Below are 22,402 nucleotides of genomic sequence, written 5' to 3'. Positions count from 1 at the left end.
ATTCGAAGACTCCAAATCAGCTCAACAGCAGAGCCACCAGGAGCATTTCCAAGAACTCCTTCCCGACTCAAAAGCAGTAAAGTCCGAAGGTGGATTTCAGCCGTGGGAAAAGGCAACTGAGGGGGCCATTTCTGAGCGAGGGGGCTTCCAGTATTTTTAGAGGTAGGTGTACCACATAGATGCGTGCCTGCTATTTGTTTTGTCCAAGGAGAGTCCATGGTGGTTTTTTTGTGACGAGCAGACAAAGGCTCATTTCCCTGTTCTGGGCCTCTGTTTTCCCATCCACTAAAGGGGAGCGATAAGACTGCCCCTCTGCTTCTCAAGCTGGGCCTGGAGACGAGTTTACAGGTTACCATCCCCTGCCTTCCCCAGGGCTCCTCCGATGCTAACATTCCCTTTGGAAAGAATAACAGCCGAGATGCCCATGCTGAGAATTTTAGTGCAAGGAAGACTATGGTAGGCTGGCAGGGCCACCCCCGAGAGCTTGGTAAGTAAAGCCCCCTCTAAAATGTGTTGCTTCTGAGACTGGAAGCGGCCCGGAAAGCTCCAGGCTGGGAGGCAAGAGCTCTGGGTTCTGGTGACCTGCTATGTGACCTTGGGCAAGTCACTGTCCCTCTCTGGGTGTCCCTCATATGGACAATGAGAGCAGGCAGAAACGACCAAGCGTCCCCACCTCCCGACCCCCACCCCCAGGAGCTCACAGAATTTAGCGGTCGGTGTGAATAGAAGCAATGATGTAGGTGAGCTCCACGAGGCAAATTCTCCTCCTCCCCCTTCTCCTCCTCCATTGTCATCGTTATTATTTATTTGGCTTTCAGATGGGCCACCCAGAGCTCTTTATAAAGATAAAAATATCATAACTCAAAGCTTCCCCCAGCAATCCAACCCCATCTGCACATTGGAAGGCTGCACACCATGGCTTTGTTCCTTCCAGCTCTGACCCTTTTAAGGACTTGCAAAATGGGGGGAGGGGAGCATTTTGAATGGAAGATAATGATGCTGATGCCCATGCTGACGGGGGTGGCCTCCCCATGGCAGCGCGTTCTCTGTGCCCGGCGCCTTGCACTTATGTTGTCTCGTTAACTCGTCACAATAACCCTACAAAGTGATCGACCATCGTTATTGCTTTTCTACAGGTGAGGAAACTGAGGCCCGGTGGTGGCGGGGGGTGGGGGTGGGGGCGCGGGAGGAAGGTAATTGTCCAGGACTGCGGAGCCTGGCAACTGGGATTCAGACTCAGGCAGTCTGCCTCCTCATCCTCAATTCTGAACAATTAAGCTATTTGGCTCCCCGGCAATGACAACTATTACTGTGACCACTGCTAACCTCCACTGAACACTTACGTGCTAGGCCTCAGGCCAGGGCTTTCCATTTTTGCTCTAAAAAACTCCATGCTGCAGAGCAAATCAACGCAAAACTTAGTGGCTTAAAGCAAGGACAGTTATTTATTTTGCTCATGAATCCACAATCTGGGCAGGGCTCAGCGGGGACAGCCCGTCTCTGCTTCAGCTGGGATGGCTCCAGCACCTGTGGCAGGAAGAGGGGGGAGCCGGCTGGCATCTCCCTGTCTGTCTTCGCGGAGGCGCAGGACCTTTCCAGAAGACCTCTCCTGCACAGCGGCCTCGGGGACATCGGGTTTCTTGCAGGGTGGCAGGGGCTCCCTGAGACCAGAGCAAAGCACCCGGGAAGGCCAGCAGCATCACTCTGGCCACGAGTGCTAAGGCCGGTCCCGATTCCGGGGGAGGGGAATCGAACCCCTGCATCTCAATGGCGGGCGGGCCAGAGGATTTGTGGCCATCCCACATCCACCACACGTGTGCCCTCATTTAGGGGCCTTGACAACAACCCATATGATACCCAGCCATGTGCTCGCGGCCCCGGGGCGCCTACTGTCAGAGCGGTGAACAGGGATGGTGTCATACCCACTTTGCAGATGGGATAGTGGAGACTTACAAAGGTCTCCGTGCCAAGGAAGGGGCCAGCACTCTCCCCGGGACTCTCATTGACTCTTGCTGAGTCTGAGGTAGGTGCTGGGATTGCCAGCTTTGAAGTGGAGAGCAGGATTCGAATCCCCGCCCGCGGGAGGCTAGCCCGCTAGTCGCCCGGCACCCCGCGCTGCCCCATCTCAGCGGGCTCTACCTCCGGGCTTCCCTGTGATGCCGAGGCACGGGCCCCGCTGGACACCCCTTGGGGAGGGCCAGGCCGGTGGAGGAGAAAGCGCTGCTAAGAAGCCGGCCCTGATGAGTGTGGAAGGGAGGGAAGGGCAGGAGCTCCGAGAATGGCCCAGCCTGAACCGGTCGCCACGGCAACCACTGGGGCCGTCTGGAGCCAGCAGCCTGCCAGGCCTCGCCCCGCAAAGCCCAGGAGGGAGGCAGAGGGGGCGGGCCCGGCGGGGCATAAATCAGGGAGTTCTATGCCCCTGACTCCGGGCAGACGATTTATGGGGCTGCTCAGAGCCCACTGGCTGCACCAGGGAGAGAGGAGAGGATCTCCTTGTTCCCACCACCTCTGCCTCCCCACCCCTGCTTGGCGTGGGTTGGGCAGGAAGAGGCTCGCCTGAGCCCGGGAGCCCCTCCAGGCCACCCTCAGTGCTGCTGGAGGCCCCTGCCCCCACCGGGCCTGCACCGACCCCTCGGTGCCACCACACCAGCATGCTGCCCCCCATGCTGACATCGAGCGTTTTGAGAAACAAGTCTTATGCTTAACTGCTCCAGACGATGCCGGCATTTTCTATCCTATTCTATCTCTTGTAAAATGCTGATCACGGCTCATAACCCTTTATGACTTGCCGTTAGATGAACACAGAGCCAAAGGCAACCCGGAGAGGAAACTGAGGCTCACTGAGCTCTCCCTGCCCTCACACACAACCGGGACGGACCCCTGCTGTGCTCACTCTCCAACGAACCATGATAGCTACCCAAGATGGAACCAGCTTCCTGGGGAGGTCATAGGCTGCCCGTCTCTGGAGTCATCCAGGCAAGAGTTGAATGACTGCCTGCCACGGTGCTTCAGGGGACCCCAGCGTCCACCAGGGAGGGGGCACATCTGCTGCCTCTGAGCTCCCACAGGATGGCGGGAGGGCAAACAGCGACCGTTGTGCCCACTTGGGAACAGAGCCACAGACGGGATGCCGGCCCGCGCCAGCTGAGGAGGGCTCAGACCTTCCCGTTGGCTCAGACGGACAGGGGAGCGAGGAGGCCATCGAGGGGAGGGTGTCTGGCGGGAGCCTGGCGGGAGCAGCAGCGGCGGCCGGGCACCCAGCTCTCCCTGTCCTGGAATCTTGGCGCTTAGCTGCACAGGCCTGCGGGCTGCTCACGCGTCTCCGGGCTGGGCCCCTCCTCCTTCGACGGGCCCCACGGGGACCCCTGTCGGCCCACCTCCTGCCCCTGCTCCTCTCTGCAGCTCTCTCGGCCCTCTGCCCCCAGAAGGAGGTCCCTCTCCCCAGGTCCCACTGAGATGCCGTGGACGGCCGCTGACGGTGTTTCAGCTCCAGACCGAAGTGGACTCGCTCCCAGGCTCAGCTCCCGGGACTCGCTCCCACGCACAGGTGCGTGACGGTGAGCAAAACACTTCCCCCTCCCAAGCCCGGTTTGTGGTCACTGAAATGGGTGACCATTTCTACCTTGGGACTATTGAGAAGAGAAGATGTCCAACAGTGCATTCTGTTAAAAGGGCAGGACACGTTGCCATGTTTGTTAAAAATAAAAACCAAGGACCATTTATACGCATGTATACGTCTGCTACCCGTGGAAACGCTTGGAAGGAAACAGGAAGCAGAAGCGGTATTGGAAGGGGGAGGGGCGGATGAGTTTTATTCCGTGCTCCCTGTATTCCTAAATGCTGTGAAAAAATCTAAACCAATAATGCTGTGTTACATTTAAAAAGCGTGCTGCCCACCCCCCAAGCACCCCCCGAAATATTTGCTGACCGCTGTCTGGCCTCTGGGAGGACCGTGGCAGGTCAGGCATGAGTACATGGGGACAAGTCTGCCTTCAAACCTCACACCAACCCCAGGAGGTAGTGTGTTAGTACTGTCATTTCACAGAGGAGGACAGGGAGGTTCGGAGCCGAAGGCCTTTTCCAGGGTCCAAGGGCTGGTGAGGGGCTCCTGCGCCCGGACCCTTTCAAGGGTTTCTGCTGGAAGGTGACCAGAGGGCCAAACTTGGAACTGAGGCAGGAAATGGGGGAAGCAAGGTCTGGAGATTTCCAGCCTCCGCTGCTCCAGGCCTGAGCTGGGTCCTTTAGATCATGAAATCTTCACAGCGGCTCTCCATTTCCTCAGAGCTTCTGCCCTGGCTGTTCCCTCTGCCCGGAACGCTGTTCCATCAGATGTCCGAATTTTGGATTTCCCAACATTCGGGTCTCCTCAGAGAGGCCCGCGCTGACCGTCCGGGCTCCACTAGGACCATGCCGGTGACCCACGAGGACCGTGGCCAATCACCTATCACTGTATGCCCCCTTCCTGCCCTACTGGGCTAACGCTGCTACCTGGTTTACTAGGCGGTCGTCTGCCTCCCTCTTGGAGTGTCAGTCCTGCGGGGGCAGGGCCTGGCCACACTCCGTGTACTTAGAATGGTGCCTTATGCACACAGTAGGCGCTCAGTAAGGCTCTGTGCCACCCACGTCCCCTCAGCACCCCCTTCCTGTGCACCCTGACCCCCAACTCTTCTGACCGCCACCACCCGTAATCCTCACCTGGGACCCCTTCCGGCCACCTGAACTTGCCCTGTCCACACACTGGTCAGGCCGGAGTGCCAGGGGTCCGTGTGCCCAGGAGCATCCTTCAGGCAAGGATGGATGGACTCTGGGGGACAAACACCCCAGCCCCTCCCCCTTGGTTGGAAGAACTTTGGGTCGTGCTATACACTCTCTCCCTGAGCACCCCTCCCCCTGCTGGGGTCCACACCTCAGTTTCCCCGAGCAACAGTCTGCTGAACTCCCACACTGCCTTCTTGTTGGTGGCTTCCTCCCCAGCTGTATTAGCTCCACAGGGCTGTGTAACAAAATACCGCGAACTGGGTGGCTAAAAACACCAGAAATCTCTTCTTTCACCATTCAGGAGGCTAGAAGCCCGAAATCTCCCCTAGCTTCTGGTGGTCGCCAGCGACCCTTGGGATCCGCTGGCTTGTGGCAGTGTGACTTCATTATCCGCCTTGTCCCATGGCATTCTGTGTCTTCACAGAGCTGTCTTCTGTGTGTACCCATGTGCACAGGTTTCCCTCATCTTACAAGAATACCAGTCATTGAATTAGGGCCCACCCTAAACGAATACAACCTCGTCATCTTAACTTGATTGCACCTTATTTCCAAATACGGTCTCATTCACAGGTACCGGGGGTTAGGGCTTGAACATATTTCTTGCGGTGGGGTGCGGGGCGGGGGGCACCACCTTCTCTGTCTCAGTATCCCCTCCTCCACGGGTTTTCCCAGGATCCCTCCCCAAATACTTGCACTCACATCCTTGTCTTGAGTCTGCTTCTGTTGAAGCCCAGGCAAACTCACAACAGCGAGCGCCTCTGCTCGGGGCCTGATGTTGGCGCTGGTGAGCGTCAGAGCGGAGACGCTGTCCTAAGTCTGTCCGTTTCCACAGCCCCTGAGAAGAGAGACTGTGGAGAGCTGTTAACAGCATCGTTGCTTTGAAAGGTAGTGAGCTCCCCGTCTCTGGAAGGCTTCAAATGCGCCAGTGCGGATCGCCGCACAAGGCCGAGAGCTGGTTTGGGTGACCTCAAAGGCCCGACTAGCCCTGACATCTGAGTGTGTACATTTTAAGAGCATGTGGTAAAAAATGCAGGCCTCAGGGTCGGAGAGCAGAATGACCTTCCCCTGACCTCCCCAGAGCCTCTCGGCAAAGCCAAGTTTCTCCGGAATCAGCCTTAATTTGATGTCTCTTCTTCTCGTTTATTAAAGGGACACAAAAGAGACAAAACCACTTGAATTGTCCCCCAGACGTGCTGGCTATAAATGTCTCCATAAAAGGGCCCAGCCTGGGCTCTGGTGCCCAGCAATTATAGCTGCTATGAGACCCGCCCAGACAACCAGCCCAAGGCACCTCTTTGGTCCCCTCCCTGCCCGGGCAGGTCACTGCCAGCAAGAGTCCCTCTTGAGGGGCAGGCTATGGACCGCAAGGTTCATCCAGGAGCTCAACAGACATGCTTAGCTCATTCAAGCCCCGCTCTGGGTGGGGGTGGGGGGGGCGCATGGTCCCCAATTTCCTTCAAGGTTACGGCGAGCCCAGCTGGGGAGCAGGGATGAGGGTGGTCAACAGAGACTTCTCTCGCACAAATCCCCCTCCTTGTCCCCCCCAGTTTCAACATGTGCCTCCAGCTTTAGGAAGAAGAGGGGGGATGTCGGATGCTCGTGTTCCTCCTCAGGGGCCGTCGCAGCTCCCTACTGCCCGGTGCACAACACCCACCCCCCAATCCTAGGTCTGGTTAGTGGAAGGAGAAAGAGGGAGAGAGAGAGACCCCTATCTAAATGGAAGGTCTAGAACAATCTGTAAAACCGAACAGCAGCTATAAGCACGGACTCTGGTTCAAATGCCAGCTTCTCCACTTATTAGCTGTGTGACTTCAGGCAAGTTGCTGGACCTCTCTGAGCTTCTGTAGCCTCGCCTCTTAGATGGGGGTGGATAATGATGGCACCTACTTCACTGGGTTGCCGTGATGCTTAGCTTCAGGGTTCACCCATGAAAAGCCCCTAGCACGGCCCTGCCACCCGCTAGTACTCAATAAAAGCCAAGCTGAATACCTATTGAGGACTCCACGTGGCCAGCACCATAGAAGGCACGTCACATCGACGCCCTCATTGGGTCCTCGCAAGCACCCCTGAAGTAGGTATTTTCATTGTCCCCCACTTTCCTGGGAACAAAATTGAGAATTCCAGTGGCCTTTGGATCCTGGTGTCTCCGACTCCAGGCCCTGGGGTCTTGCGAGGCTCTGGGTAGTCTGTGGATAGAAAAGCAGGTTCTGTGTCTGTCTCAGCCCCAAACATGCCACTGTTTCATTCGTTTGTTCCTCCCCTCCTTCATCCGGTCACTCAACAAACATGCACTGAGTCCCTGCTGCAGGTCAGGAGCTGTGTCAGGCCCTGCGGAGGGAGGGCAACGGGACCCCAGGAGCCATGCCCTCGACGGTCCCAAAGCTACCGTTCCCTCCGGCTTCCTCCAGAAACAAGGGGTTTCAACCACAGAGCTCCAGAATATTCTAACCCATGCGGCTCAAATGCCTCTCTCCTGGGAAGCTTGTGCCAGTCTACTCTCTCAATCCGCTGATCACAGCGAACATTTCCTGATGCCAGCTGTGTGCCAGGCACAGCACCGGATGCCGTTCGGGTGTTAGCCCAGAGGTGCGGCAGGATGGAGGGGGGGCCTTCACCTTTCTGACTTCTGAGGCTGGAGGCACACAGTAGGTCCACAAAAGAACACCAATTTCCTGTCCCTTTTCCTAGGGGCAGGACTCACCCCATGTTTATAAAAGCCACAGTGCTTCCAAATGGCTGAACCTGACCTGCCCCGCCTATGACCTGCTCTCCTCGCTCACCCTGCTCCAGACACACTGGAATCCTTGCTATTTATCAATTCCCCAAGCACCTTCCCTCTGGAGCTTTGCACATTCTCTCCCTTCCAGCCAGAAGCCTCTTCTCCCAAATACCAACAGGCCTTGCTTCGTCATCTTTCAGGTTTCTGCTCGAAGGTCACATTAGCAACCCCTGTTTCATATGGCCACCCCACCCCCACCCCACCCCCCTATCTTCTAGCCTTGCTTCTTTCTCCTTCCCAGGACGCATCGTCATCTGACATAGTAAGTGTTTCAGTTATTTGTTAGCATTTGTCTCCCCACCCACAACTTCCCCCACCAAGAATGTGAGCGCTAAGAGGTCAGAAAGTTTTTGTCTATGTTGCAGACTGAGGTATTAGTCCCAGACCTTACAAGAGGACATGACTATATACAGTGTATACAGAGTTTATGATAGTACAGCTTTCTGAATGAATGAAGGAAGGAAGGAAGGAAGGAATCTCTGTAGTTCCAAAAATGTTTTGTAAGTAAACACTAAGTAGATAGTAAGTGCGTATGGCATTCTGAAACAGTTGTATTAGGCTACAAGAGGCTGCAGTTACTCAAAAGGCTCAGTGTGAGGGGTGCCTGGATGGCTCAGTCGGCTGAGCGTCTGGTTCTTGATTCCAGCTCGGGTCACGATCTCACGATTCACGAGTCTGAGCCCCACGTCGGGCTCCGAGCTGACAGTGTGGAGCCTACTTGGGATTCTCTCCCCCTCTCTCTGCCCCTTCCCCATGCGCGCGCTCTCTCTCTCTTTCTCTCTCTCTCAAAATAAATAAATAAACTTAATAAAAAAATTTTTAAAGGTACAGCTTGGTAAGTTTTGACATATGTACACACCTATGAAACCAACATCATAGACAAGATACTATAAACGAGATAAGTCCCTTTGTAATTCTCCTTCCCCCAGCAACCACTGTTCTACTTTCTGTGGCTGAAGATTACTTTGTATTTTCTAGAATACTATCTAAATGGAACTATACGGTACATACCACTGACTCTTTCACTCGACCTAATTATGTTGAGGTTTATTCATGTTGCCTTGTATATCAGAGTCTGTTCCTTTCTATTTCTCAGTTCTCTTCCACTGTATGGATATACCACAATTGGTTTAGCAATTCACCCGTTGATGGACATTTGATTGTTCCCAGTTTAGGGCTATTGTAAATAAGGCTGTTATGAGCCTTGATGTACAAGCCTTTGCGTGGCTATATGGGACATACGCTTTCTTTTCTCTTGAGCAAATACCTGGATTATGCGGTAGGTGTAAGCTAACTTTCTAAGTAACCACCAAACGGTTTTCCAAAATCTTTGTACCATTTTATACTCCCGCCAGCAGGACATGCAAAATTGCAGTTGCTCAGAGTCTCCCCAACCCCTGATATGGTCAGTCTTTCAGATTTTAGCCATTCTAATTCAGGTGTCGTAGGATCTCATTGTATTCTGTTTGCAGTTTCTGAATAATTAGTAATATTGAGCGTCTTTGCACACGCTTAATCACCATCTGTACGTCTTCTTTTGTGAAGTGACCGTTCAAGTCTTTTGCTCATGGAAAAAGTTGTGTTTTGCATCCTCTTATTCATGGTTTTGAAAGTTTTTTTAAAAATATATTCCGGATATAAGACCTTTGTCAGATAAATGACTTGCCCAGCATTTGTCGTGTCTTTTTATTCCTGTAACAGTGTTTTTTGAATTGTAGGTTTTTAAAAAGTACTTAAAAAAAATTTTTTTTTAATATTTATTATTGAGACACAGAGAGACACAGAGCATGAGCGGGGTGGGGGGTGGGGCGCAGAGAGAGAGGGAGACACAGAATCCGAAGCAGGCTCCAGGCTCTAAGCCGTCAGCACAGAGCCTGACGCGGGGCTCGAACTCACAAACTGCGAGATCATGCCCCGAGCCGAAGTCAGTCGCTCAACCAACTGAGCCACCCAGGCACCCCTAAAAAGTACTTTTAATAAAGAACAATTTGTCTATATTTTCCTTTAGCATCTGGAAAATATTTGCCTAACCCAAGGTCACAAAGATTTTCCCTCATATTTTCTTCTAGGAATTTTATAGCTTTAGATTTTACATTTAAATATTTTATTTTTAATTTAAAAAAATTTTTAATGTTTTTAGAGAGACAGAGCAAGTGCGAGTCAGGGAGAGGGGTGGGGGGGGTGGGGAGAGAGAGAGAAGAGAGGAGAGTCCCAAGCAGGCTCCATATGCTCGGTGTGGAGCCCAACACAGGGCTCGATTCCACAACCCTGGGACCACAACCCTAGACTAAATCAAGAGCTGGATGCTCAGTCGACTGACTGAGTCGCCCAGGTGTCCCTAGATTTGACATTTAGCTTTATGATGCTTTTTGAGTTATTTTTTGTATAATTTGAGATATAGATGAAAGTCCTATGCTTTTGTTCATTTTTCCTTCCTTCCTTCCTTCCTTCCTTCCTTCCTTCCTTCCTTCCTTCCTTCCTTCCCTCCTTCCCTCCTTCCTTCCTTCCTTCCCTCCCTCCCTCCCTCCTTCCTTCCCTCCCTCCCTTCCCTCCCTCCCTCCCTCCTTCCTTCCCTCCCTCCCTTCCTCCTTCCCTCCCTCCCTTCCTCCTTCCCTCCCTCCCTCCCTCCTTCCCTCCTTCCCTCCCTCCCTCCCTGCTTCTTCGTTCGTTCCTTCCTTCCTCCCTTCCCTTCCCTCCTTTCCTCCCTCCCTTCCTCCTTCCCTCCCTCCCTCCTTCCTTCCCTCCCTCCCTTCCTCCCTCCTTCCTTCCTTCCCTCCTTCCCTCCTTCCCTCCCTCCCTGCTTCGTTCATTCCTTCCTTCTTCCTTCCTTCCTTCCTTCCTTCCTTCCTTCCTTCCCTCCCTCCTTCCTTCCTTCCCTCCCTCCCTCCCTCTTTCCTTCCTTCCCTCCTTCCCTCCTTCCCTCCCTCCCTGCTTCGTTCATTCCTTCCTTCCTCCCTCCCTCCCTGCCTCCCTCCTTCCCTCCTTCCCTCCCTCCTTCCTTCCCTCCTTCCCTCCCTCCCTCCTTCTCTGCTTCATTCGTTCCTTCCTTCCTTCCTCCCTCCCTTCCCTTCCCTTCCCATTTTTTTTTGCATGTCAGCATTCAATTGCTTTAATACCATTTGATAAAAAAGACTACTTTCTCCACTGAATTGCGCTTGCACCTTTGAAAAAAATCAGTTGTCCTTGTACATGTGGGCCCATTTCCGGATTTCCTTTTCTATTCCGTGTATCTATTTGTCTGTCTGTCTGCCAATACCACTCAGTGCCGACCACTGGAGCTTTGTAATGAGTCTTGAAATCAGGCAAGTCCTCTCACTTTGCCCTTTTTCAAAGTTGCTTTGACTGCTTTGGTTGCTATTCATTCCCCTGTGACCGTTGGAACCAGCTTGTCGATTTTTGCACGGAAGCCTGCTGAGATTTCGATGGGGATTGCACCGACTCTATGAATCAATGTGGGAAGAAGCGACCTCCTCACAATATTGAGCCTTCTAACCCATGAACATAGATAGGTATGCTATCTCCCCATTTATTTATGGTTTCTTTGATTCGTCTCAGCAGTGTTTGGTGGTTTTCAACGTACATTCTTATACAGCATTTTTCAGGATTTTATATTTTTTGATGCTGGTGGAAATGGTGTATTTTAACCTCAACTTCTGATTATTCATTGCTAATATAAAGAGGTATAATTAATTAATATTGATTTTGCATCCTGCAACCTTGCTAAACTCAGGGATCAATTCTAATCTGCATTAGATTTTCCAAACACAGCTCATCGGCAACATTGTTGCTTCTTCCATTCCAATCCAGATGTCTTTTATTTCTTTATTTTCCCTTACTGCACTAGCTAGACCTTTCCGTGCTGCGTTGACTGGAAGTGGTGAGAGCAGACATCCTCGTATTTTTCCTGCTCTTAGAGAGAAGGCATTCCATCTTCCACCATCACGCATGTCAGCTAATTTTATTTTGTTTTTTTGAGTAAGTGCCTGGATCAAGTTGAGGAGGTTGTCTTCTATTCCTGACTCGTGGAAAGTTTTTGTAAGAAGTGGATGTTGAATTTTGTCACATGCTTCTTCTGCATCTGTTGGGATGACCATAGAGTTCTTTTGTTGTTGTTGTTGTTGTTGTTGTTGTTGTTGTTGTTGTAATATGGTGAATTACACTTAATTTTCAAGTGTTAAACCAACTTTGTATTCCTGGGATCAACTCCACTTAGTTATGATATTTTAAGATTTTTATACATTATAAGATCAAATTTGATAAGATTGTGTCAAGAATTTTTGCATCTGGGGCAGCTGGGTGGCTCAGTCGGTTAAGCGTCCAACTTCCGCTCAGGTCATGATCTCACTGTTGGTGGGTTCGAGCCCCGCGTGGGGCTCTGTGCTGACAGCTCGGAGCCTGGAGCTGCTTCCGATTCTGTGTCTCCCTCTCTCTCTGCCTCTCCTCCGCTCATGCTCGCTCTCTCTCTCTCAAAAATTAACATTAAAAAAGTTTAAAGAAAAGAGTTTTTGCATCTTTGTTCATGAAGGATATTAGTTGCAGTATTCTTTTTTGTGTAATGTCATTTTCTGGTTTCAGCAGAAGGGTAACGCTGGCCTCGTGATTAAGGGAGTGTTCCTTCCCCATCAATTTTTGCGAAAAGCCTGTGTACCGTTGATGGTATTCTTCCTTTGGTAGAATTCGCTAGTGAAGCCTAAGGTTTTCTTTGTGGGAAGCTTTTTTGTGACTATACGTCATTTTTTTCAGTACACGTAGGGCGACATCTATTTCTTTTTGAGCAGACGTTGGTAGCTCGTGTCTTTTGAGAAATGTGTCCACTTCATCGATGTCATTAAGTTTATTGGCACTAAGTTATGCATAATATTCTTTTCTGATTCTTTAAATATCTGTGGCCTTTGTAGGGATGCCCTCTCTCTCGTTCTCAATACTGGTAATGCGTGACCTCTCTCTTCCCTGGCCACTATGACTAGAAGTTTGTCAATTGTACTCAGCTTCTCAGTTACCAGCATTTGATTTGATTAACACTTCTCTCGTTTTTCTGTTTCCTATTTCATTTTATTTCCCCTCTTATTTTTTATCAGTTCCCTTTTGCTGCTTACTTTGGTTTTGATTTGATCTTCTTTTCCTAGTTTCTCTCTTTTTTTTTTTAAATTTTTTTTTAACGTTTTATTTATTTTTGAGACAGAGAGAGACAGAGCATGAACGGGGGAGGGGCAGAGAGAGAGGGAGACACAGAATCGGAAACAGGCTCCAGGCTCTGAGCCGTCAGCCCAGAGCCTGACGCGGGGCTCGAACTCACGGACCGCGAGATCGTGACCTGAGCTGACGTCGGGCGCTCAACCGACTGCGCCACCCAGGGGCCCCATCTTTTTCTAGTTTCTTTAAATGAAAGCTGAGATCTTGGATTTCAGACATTTTATCTTTTCTAAATCAGATACTTAGTGCTACCAGTTTCTGCCTAAGTAGTGCTCTGGTAGCATCCCACAAATTTTGATATGCTGTGTTCTCATTTTTACTTGGTTGAAAATATTTTATAATTTCCCTTTTAATTTCTTCTTTCACCTTGCTGTTACTTAGAGGTGTGTTATTTAGTGTCCGAATATGGGAGAGATTCTCCAGAGATCTTTTCTTGTCAATTTCCGTTGAATTCTCTTGTGATCAGAATCATGCTTTGTATGATTTAAATTCTCTTAAATGTACCAAGACATGTTTTACAGCCCAGAATATACTCTATCTAGTAACCGTTTCATGTGCACTTGAAAAGAACATGAATTCTGCTGTTTTGGGCATCGTGTTCTATCAACGTCCACTAAATCAAGCAGGCTGATAACATTCAAGTTGTCTATGTCCTTACTGACCTTCTACTCACTTATTCCATCAATTATCAAGACAGGAGGATTGAAATCTCTGATTATAATTGCGGATTGGTCTATTTCTCCTTGTAATTCTATCAGTTTTTGTTTCTTGTATTTTGAAGCTCTTTTATTAGGTGCATAAACATTTAGGGTTGTTATGTCCTCCCGATGAATTGATTCCCTTATAATTATGAGATGATTTTGGTTATCCTTGGTCAAATTCTTTGTTTTGAAGTCTACTTTATCTGATATTAATGCAGCCACTCCAGCTTTCCTCTGATTAATGTTACATGCCATATTTTTTTCTATAATTTTAGTTTTAAGGTACTTGTGTCTTTGTATTTAAAGTAGGTTTCCAGGCAGCATAAAGTTGGGTCTTGCTTTTGTCGTCCAATATAAAAACTCTATCCCTTGATTGAGGTATCCAAATCGTTTCTTTTATTATTATTATTACTATTATTTTTAATGTTTTTTTTTTTATTTTTGAGAGAGAGAGAGAGAGAGAGTGAAAGTGGAAAAGGGAGAATCTGAAGCAGGCTCCAGGCTCTGAGCCGTCAGCACAGAGCTGGATGCGGGGCTTGAACTCCTGAACAGTGAGATCATGACCCGAGCCAAAGTTGGACACTTAACTGACTGAGCCACCCAGGCACCCCTCCAATAGTTTCTATTTAATAAGATTATTGATACAGTTAGATTTAAATCAAATCTATTTCTATTTATTTTCTGATGGTCTCTTTGTTCTCTTTGCTTTCTTTCCGATTCATCGATTTCATTTTACCTTCTTTGTGTACTTATTATTAGCTGTAACCATTTGGCTATTTTGATGGTTGCTTTAGGGTTGATGGTATACATGTTTAACTTACCATTTGATCTTCAAGCAATATTATTCCAATTCATGACGAGTATAAGAACCCTAAAGTACTTCTGTTTCTCCTATCTCAGCTTTTGTGCAATTGTTTCGTACACTTTATGTCTAGAAATTCATTATTTTGTTATTGCTTTTGCTTAGTCAATTAACCTTTTGAAAAGATTTCACTGATAAGAAAAGGATCTCGGGGGCGCCTAGGTGGCTCAGCCGGTTAAGCATTGGACTCTTGATTTTGGCTTATGTCATGATCTCACAGTTCATGAGTTTGAGCCCCACGGAGGGCTCCATGCTGACAGTGTGAAGCCTGCTTGGGATTCCCTCTCTCCGCCCCCCTCTCTCTGCCCCTCCTGTGCATGCTCTCTATCTCTTTCTCTCTCTCTCTCTCTGTCAAAATAAATAACAAACTTAAAAAGAAAAGAAAAACATCTTGTATTTTTGGCCCTCAAAGCTATCATTTCTAGTGTTCTTCCTTGTTTTGTTTAAATCCATATTCCCCGCGGTATTATTTTTATTCTGCCTAAAAGACCTTTTATTTATTTTTTATTTTTTAAAAAAGATTTATTTTTATATAATCTCTACACCCAGCAGAGGGCTTGAACTCACAACCAGGAGATCAAAAGTCGCATGCCCCACCATCTGATCCAGCCAGGCACCCCTTAAAAGACCTTCTAAAAATACTTCTTACTGTGTGAGTGCTGCTAATTAAATTATTTTCTCTTTTGCATATATTTGTTATTTTTTTTTGAAGTTTTATTTATTTTTTTTGAGAGAGAGAGAGAGAGAGAGAGCTGCACGCACACGCAAGCAGGGGAGGGGCAGAGAGAGAGGGGGAGAGAGAATCCCAAGCAGGCTCCGTGCAAAGCCGGAGTCAGGGCTCAATCTCACGAACCATGAGATCATGACCTGAGCCAAAATCAAGAGTGGGACGCTTAACCAACTGAGCCACTCTGGTGCCCCTCTTTTGCATATCTTTAAGAGGCTTTATTTCGGGGAGCGGGGGGGCTCCGTCGGTTGAGCGTCCAACTTCGGCTCGCGTCATGATTTCACGGCTCTTGAGTTCCAGCCCCACATCAGGTTCTGTTGTCAGCACAAAGCCCGACGCAGGGTTCGAACCCGTGAGCCACAAGAGCATGACCTGAGCTGAAGTCAGAAGCTTCACTGCCTGAGCCACCCAGGCGCCCCTCTGTAAACAATTCTTAATGTCTGGGGCAGAATTAAATGATTTGGAAACCAGTTTGATCTTTTGGAGTCTCTTTGGAGATTTGTTAGGGGGACTAGAGCAGCATCGGGGTGGGATAATTATTCCCTACGAAGGCAAGACCCTCCTGAGTACTCTACCCAAGGTCCCATAAATGATAAGGTTTTGCCATCTGGTGGGTGGGAGTAGGCAGGGTTTCAGACTCTATATAAGTTCCAAGTACTGTTTCCTCTAATGCTCTTGGGTGGGTCTTCCTTAGTCTTGGCTAATTTTCTCACATGTATAAGCTCAGAAGACCTAGGAGATTTTCAAAAGCCCTGAAATTATACACAGAAAGACCCCTGCATGTGCCCTTGTCATATGGACCTTCATCTTACTTTCCACGGCTGTCCCATACTCCAAAAATCACGGCCACGAAGGCCAAGACAGCGCTTCCTAACCTGAGGCCCATCCTGCATTTTATCTTCTTTGTATTATTTTTAAAAATTTTTAAATGTTTATTTGAGAGAGAGAGACAGAGTATGAGTGGGAGAGGGGCAGAGAGGGAGAGAGAGGGAGACACAGAATCGGAAGCAGGCTCCAGGCTCCGAGCTGTCAGCACAGAGCCCGACGCGGGGCTCGAACCCGCGGACCGCGAGATCGTGACCTGAGCCGAAGTCGGACGCTTATCCAACTGAGCCACCCAGATGCCCCCATTCTGCGTTTTACAAGCCAATCCAGTGATAGCAAGAAGACCCGGGGCCACTGTGGAGCCACCAGATGTTATCCTTCATCATTCATTTCACCACGATTTCTCTATTATCCTATTAATACCGTTATCATGCTGAACAGAAAATTGTTTAAGATAAGGAGGACCCACTTAGTGTAACAAAGGTTCGATTCTTGTCAACTCCTGAGATGTCAGGAGAGAAGAAATCTGCCCACCATCCATGCCCCAAGCCGAAATTCTCCTTTTAAAAACTGTACCCTGTACTCCCCAAACAAATCATATCAACCCTTGTCTTCATGTTTCCAAATTTATACTCTTGATGTTCTATATGGGTATTGACCACATTTAGGTTTTTTTTTTTTTTTTAATTTTTTTTTCAACGTTTATTTATTTTTGGGACAGAGAGAGACAGAGCATGAACGGGGGAGGGGCAGAGAGAGAGGGAGACACAGAATCGGAAACAGGCTCCAGGCTCTGAGCCATCAGCCCAGAGCCCGACGTGGGGCTCGAATTCACGGACCGCGAGATCGTGACCTGGCTGAAGTCGGACGCTTAACCGACTGCGCCACCCAGGCGCCCCTGACCACATTTAGTTCTATTCAATAGTCTCACGTTGTCAGTGCTTTAATGCATTGCCACGTTAACATGTACTAACTTTAACCAGGTTTTTGAAGGAGCCACTGACCAAAAAGCCAGTTAAGGGTAAACATCAGAGGAGAGGATTCTTAACATTCAAAGCTTCCCACCTCCCCTTCTCTCTGTCCTTATCTCTCTTCTCTCCTTACTTTCTCTCCTTCTTTCCTACTTTCTGTCCTTCCCTCCCAGCCTCTCCCACCCCCACCTCAGGCAGAAGGCAGACAAGTGTGGACTCAGATCCTGGTTCCCCATCTTCTCGGTGGATGGCCTCGGTTAAAGTGACGTCTTAACCTCTTGGAACCTCAGTTTCTTCACACATAAAAGAAGAGACAATGCCATTTACCTAAGAGAGCGGTCACGAGACTCGATGGAGGTCACACGCGTGAAACATCTGGTGCGTGGTATGTGTTCAGTAACGGAAGGCATCGTTTCTTCGTTTGGTAAACATTTATTGAGCGCCTCTTCTGTGCCAGGTGCGGGAGATACAGGAAGAAAGGAGTTGGATGAGGGAGACGGGTGAACAAAAAATGAGACTGAAGCATAGCGAGAGATAGCCTATGCATGAAGTTCTCAAAGGACGGGGCTGCCCCCCTGTCTGGTGAGCGCCCCATCACTGGGGAGGTGTGAGCAGAGAGCCCGAGTCCATTTCGTTGGGATGAGAGCACATACGCAGTGTTGGCGCCTGGTGTTTGGGGATGCGGGTTGGACGGGAAGGGTACCTCTGAACTTCAGGCAGAGTTGACTCCACCCCCAGCTCAGGAGGGTACCTGTGACTAATCTGGACCAATTGAAACATCACATCCTGAGATCTGTGGGACTTGAAGATGAGAGTCTGAATGAGGCCAGCATGGAGGGAGGAGAGCCCAGGGCTGCTAAAAGACCAGGTCTTGACGATATGTTGGAGCTGCTGGTTCCAGCCATACCTGATGCCAACTCTCCTTGGACTTTGCAGTGACCTGAGCCATAAAATTCCCCCGTATTTTTTCATCTAGCTAGTTTGGGTACTTTTTTTCTATTCCTTGTGGCCTAAAGGGTCCTATAACTGGCTTGGCAAAGATGCTGAGATGTTCAGTAAATGTTTGGTGGGGAGGGAGGGAAAAGGAGGAGCACGATGACCCTTAGGAGCCCTTCCGGCTCTGACGTGGGCCCTGAAGGGGCTGAATTGCTGGTTGTTTGAGGGACGGGAGACCAGAGCGGGCGGCGACGCAGTGCCCCGGCATTCCTCCGGCTTCAGTTTCCATCCCGGGGGCACTTCCTGGTACATTTAAATGCGCCCTTGTGTGTGAGTGCCTTCAGGGGGGTTCAGAATAGCCTGAAATATAAACACGCCAGAAACCCACTCCTCCTCCTCTCTCTGCCTTTCCTCTCTCCCTGGGGCAGAGGTGTGGGGCCGTAGAGCCTCTAGTTGGAGGATTTAGAAAGCATTTCCAAGTAGGTCTCTCTCTTTCTGGGTTTGGCAACCTACCCCTGCCTGGGGTACTTTTTCCCCTGAGTGCCAGGCCCGGGTTTGCAGGCAGGACAAGGGGCCAACAGTGAGGGGGTAAGGGGCCAGACCCCTTCGTAACATAAGGCAACGCAACAATTCATCAGGCAGCCACTCCTGTGCCGACCTCTGTGAGCTACCCGGCGTGGACAAGAATGGGAGAGAAAGTGCTTTCATCCGGAGTTCAGCCACAGGGAGAGGCCCCGGGTGGTGGGACGGGTTGAGTTGTGTCCCCCACCCCACCCAAACTCCTATGTTGTCCTAACTCACCGGTACCTCAGAATTTCCTTATTTGGAAATAGGGTCACTGCAGGTGGAATCGGTTAAGTCAGTTGAGGTCCCGCTGAAGCAGGGTGGGCCCGGAGCCCATGTGATGGGTCCCCTTATAAAAACGGGAAATCTGGACCCAGAAACACACACAGGAAGAACACCACGTGAAGACAGAGGCAGAGCTCGAACTGTGAGATAATAAATATCCGTTGTTTAAGACATCCAGTGTCTTGATACACTTAATACAGGGCTCTTCTTAGACTCTTCAACAAGCCTACGAGACATGAGACACGGACCAGAGAGGTTATGTGGCCTCCCCAGGGCCACACAGCAGAGTCGGGTCTTCCTCCCTGTAGCCACATGCACACTTGTCTTTCTCTCCCCTGCATCCTTCCTCTTGATGAGACTGTGAGCATCCCAGGGCAGGTACCGTGTCTGGCCCATCAGAAGCCAGCACGAGGCCGGGCACACAGTACGTGCTCAGTTTGTGGGGCTCTCCCATTTTCCCTTGCCACCCTGGCTTCCCGAGTGTTCCCTGTTTCCTCAGGAACTCGCTGCCAGTGAGCTGTCCTTAGCTAAACCCGCTGAAGTAAGAGACGGCCACAAGCGTGCCGTCGGGCCTTTGCAGGGCACTTTGTTGGTGTTGGTAGTAAACTCCCACCTCCCTCAATTTTCGAGCGGAAATTTAGGCACCAGAGAAAAACCGTTTGAGGCCGATGCCGATGCCCAGCGAGTCGTCCTAGCTAACGCGGGGCCCCCGGCCTCCCCGGGGGGGAGAAGGCCAACTTAATGCCAGCGCCGTCAGTTTGCAAGGAGTAGGGGCAAACCGCGGCAACAGAGGCCTAGGCGCACCCGTGCCAGACCAGGCTGAGCAGGGAAGAAAAATCAGTGCTTCCTAATTGCGGTGTGGGGTCCTGGCCTGGATCCTGAGACAGCAAAAGGGCATTCGCGGGAAAACTGGTGAAACCTGCAAAGTCTACGGTTTAGGCAACAGTAATGCGCTGAAAGTAACATCTTGGTTTTGAGAATTGTGCCATGGTGATGTAAGGTGTTCACAGCAGATCAAATGGGCAGAAAGGTTCACAAGGGCTCCGTACTAGCCTTGTGATCCTTCTAGAAGTCTAAATTTTTATTAAGAAAAAAAAAAAAATCAGCTCTTGCAATGGCAAGGTTTCTCTGCAGAGAGGTCAGAAGGAGTTGGCCAGATCCCTTGCTGATGAGGAGGTCATACCAAAGTCAAGGCACTCTTGCCCTCCCGGCCTCACACGGCCAGGGCTCCTGCCCCCCACATCCGGAGCCCTGGCCTCTGACGGACGAGACTTGGAGAGGGGCTGTGGGGGGAGGACTGGCAGGTCTGGTGAAGTGGAGGGAGCTGGTGAGACGCAGGAGTGTTGCCATGAACCCCCACCCCCACCTCCACCCACCCTGAGAGGCCTGACCGGTATGGCCTTGCCCCCTTCCCCACTTCCGGGGCAGCGAAGGCCTGCTCTCTGCTTTTGTACCACTTCAGGGTGAGGCTCACACAATTCGGGAAGGCTAGTGCTCCAACTTCCCCTGGATTCAGTGCAGATCTGATCTGGGGACATGGGTATGTTTTGCTCTGAATAAGAGCTGCCAAGGGGGGAGCCACAGATCGGCAGGAGCCCTTCTGCCCCTTTCCTGATCTGCATTCCCTGCCCGCCCAGGATGCACGGCAACAGCCAGCATTGATTAAGGGCCTTGCTTCCATTACCCCTAGTGGTCAGGGCACAAGCCACGCTGCTGTAACAAAGAGACCCTGAAACACAGTGGCTCAGCAAGAAAGGGGGGGTTGCACTTCTCTCTCGCGTCCAGAAGTAGACACAGGCCCGGGGTGGCGGGGGGGGGGGGGGGAGGGGAGGATATGGCCCAGCTCCCCACTGTTGTCTGGGCTCCTGGATGCTTTCTGTCTTGTTGCTCTGCGATTTCCCGGGGACTCGCCCTCATCAACATGGTCGAAGCCACCTTACCAACACTGGGGGCCCACTCCAGCCTGCAGGAGGAGGGAAGTGCGGAAGGCAGGTGGTCACCTTACCCAGATGTGGCCCAGAGGCCGCACGCCCCCACCCCCGCACTCACGATCCACTGGCCTCCCCTTGTGCCAAGCGGGCGGGGGACACGCGGTCCCGAGACGTGTGTGTTCTCGAATGCAGGCCGCGAGAGTGGTGAGGGACGGCTACTGGTCTCCAGCGCGGGGCCCGAAGCATCAATCTCCCGTTCCAGAAGAAGAGAAGGACTCACAGAGGGGTGGCGGCTTGCCCACGCTCACACAGCTGGGAAGCGGCAGAGACAGAACACAGACCAAGGTCTGGCTGCTGCACCTGCTGTCTGGGCCACGCTCTGCATGCAATTCAGACGCCCTTATCACATCGGTGGGGGGGGGGTGGGGGTGGTGGCGGTTTCCTGTGTGTCAGCCTACCTGGGTCTGCAGACCCCACCACTCCTCAGCCTCAGGCCAATGGCTGAACTGCCCTGGACCTCGGCCTTGCCGTCTGTTTAATGGGGTCATAGCTATTGTTCACAGGGAGCGGTGGAGACAAGATGAACTGGGGTATGGAAGGGGTTGGGCGAAAAACGTAGCAAACATTCGACAATGCATTCCCCCTGCTGTCCCATCAACTCTTTCAAGGAATTGATAATTCTGCCACCCCCCTCACTGTTGGCCCCTTCTCCTGCCTGCAAACCTGGGCCTGGCACTCAGGACAAAAAGTACCCCAGGCAGGGGACAGGTTGCCAAACCCAGAGAGAGAGAGAGAGACCCACTTGGAAATGCTTTCCAAATCTAAATTGTATTATGTAAGAAATTATGTATAAATTGTACTTGTCACAATACGACCGCAAGCTTCGTGCCCTTAAAACAGCACACATTTCTTATCTCACGGTTTCTGCGGGTCAGGGGTCCAGGCGCAGCTCGGCCAAAGCGAAGCTGAGATGTCCGGAGACGCACAAAATAATAGCCACCGTTTACTGAGCATTTCCTATGCACCAAGCACCGTCCTGTGTGCTCTATAAATACTCTCCCATTCAGCCTTCATAATGGCCCTTGGAGAAAGGGGTTCTATTTAGAGATCAGAGACTTCCGTGACCTGCCCAGGTCACACAGCACAGCAGCGGCAGAGCTGGGACTCCGGCTCGGGCTGCCCCACATCAAAGTCTTGGCTCTAAACCCTACGGTGCCTTGTCTGTGTCAGCCAGTTGAAAAAAAAAAGATCTGAATCACTGACTGCTGAATCTGGACAGTTCTCTAAAAATAAAAACAAAGGTCAGTCCCTGTCACGCAAGGAAAAGATGAAAGAAGGGGTGTGTTTGATGGGAGAAGAAAAGGAAAAAGAGGTCAGGGTCGCTGACTTCAGATCTCAGGGGGTTGTCTCAGCGAGGAAGGACACTTTCTCTGGGTGGCTCAGAGGCCTACGTGGGGGCAGGGCAAACCCTGGAGGGCTGAGGGAGGACGATGCCAGACCCTCACCCTGAGCCAGTGTCTTAAGTGGAAGGAACGACTCACAAGCTTGTCTTCGCAGCTGAGCAAATATTTCTGCTTCCCCTTTGCAGGCTGGAGTCTGCCCCTTCTCCAGCCGGCTCGGCGGGCCTTCAGAGCAGTGGCCTTGAGCCGCGGGGTAGAGGTCAGCTCCACCACCCTCACCAGATGGGACCAGACCGAAGACTGCTGGGCCCAGGTCAGAGGGCACTGCTGACGTCCCGTCTCCCTCTTCTGGGCCTCATCACCCGGACGACTGCAGCGGACTCCAGGGTCCCCCCTCCTGCCCATTCTCCATGTGGCACTGAGTTGTCTATCTACAACTTAAAGCCAGCCAGGTCACCTCCCTGCTCAAA

This window comes from Felis catus, chromosome C1 (assembly GCF_018350175.1).
Source record: "Felis catus isolate Fca126 chromosome C1, F.catus_Fca126_mat1.0, whole genome shotgun sequence".
NCBI classification, from domain to species: Eukaryota; Metazoa; Chordata; class Mammalia; order Carnivora; family Felidae; genus Felis; species Felis catus.
This window is presented reverse-complemented; position numbering follows the sequence as displayed.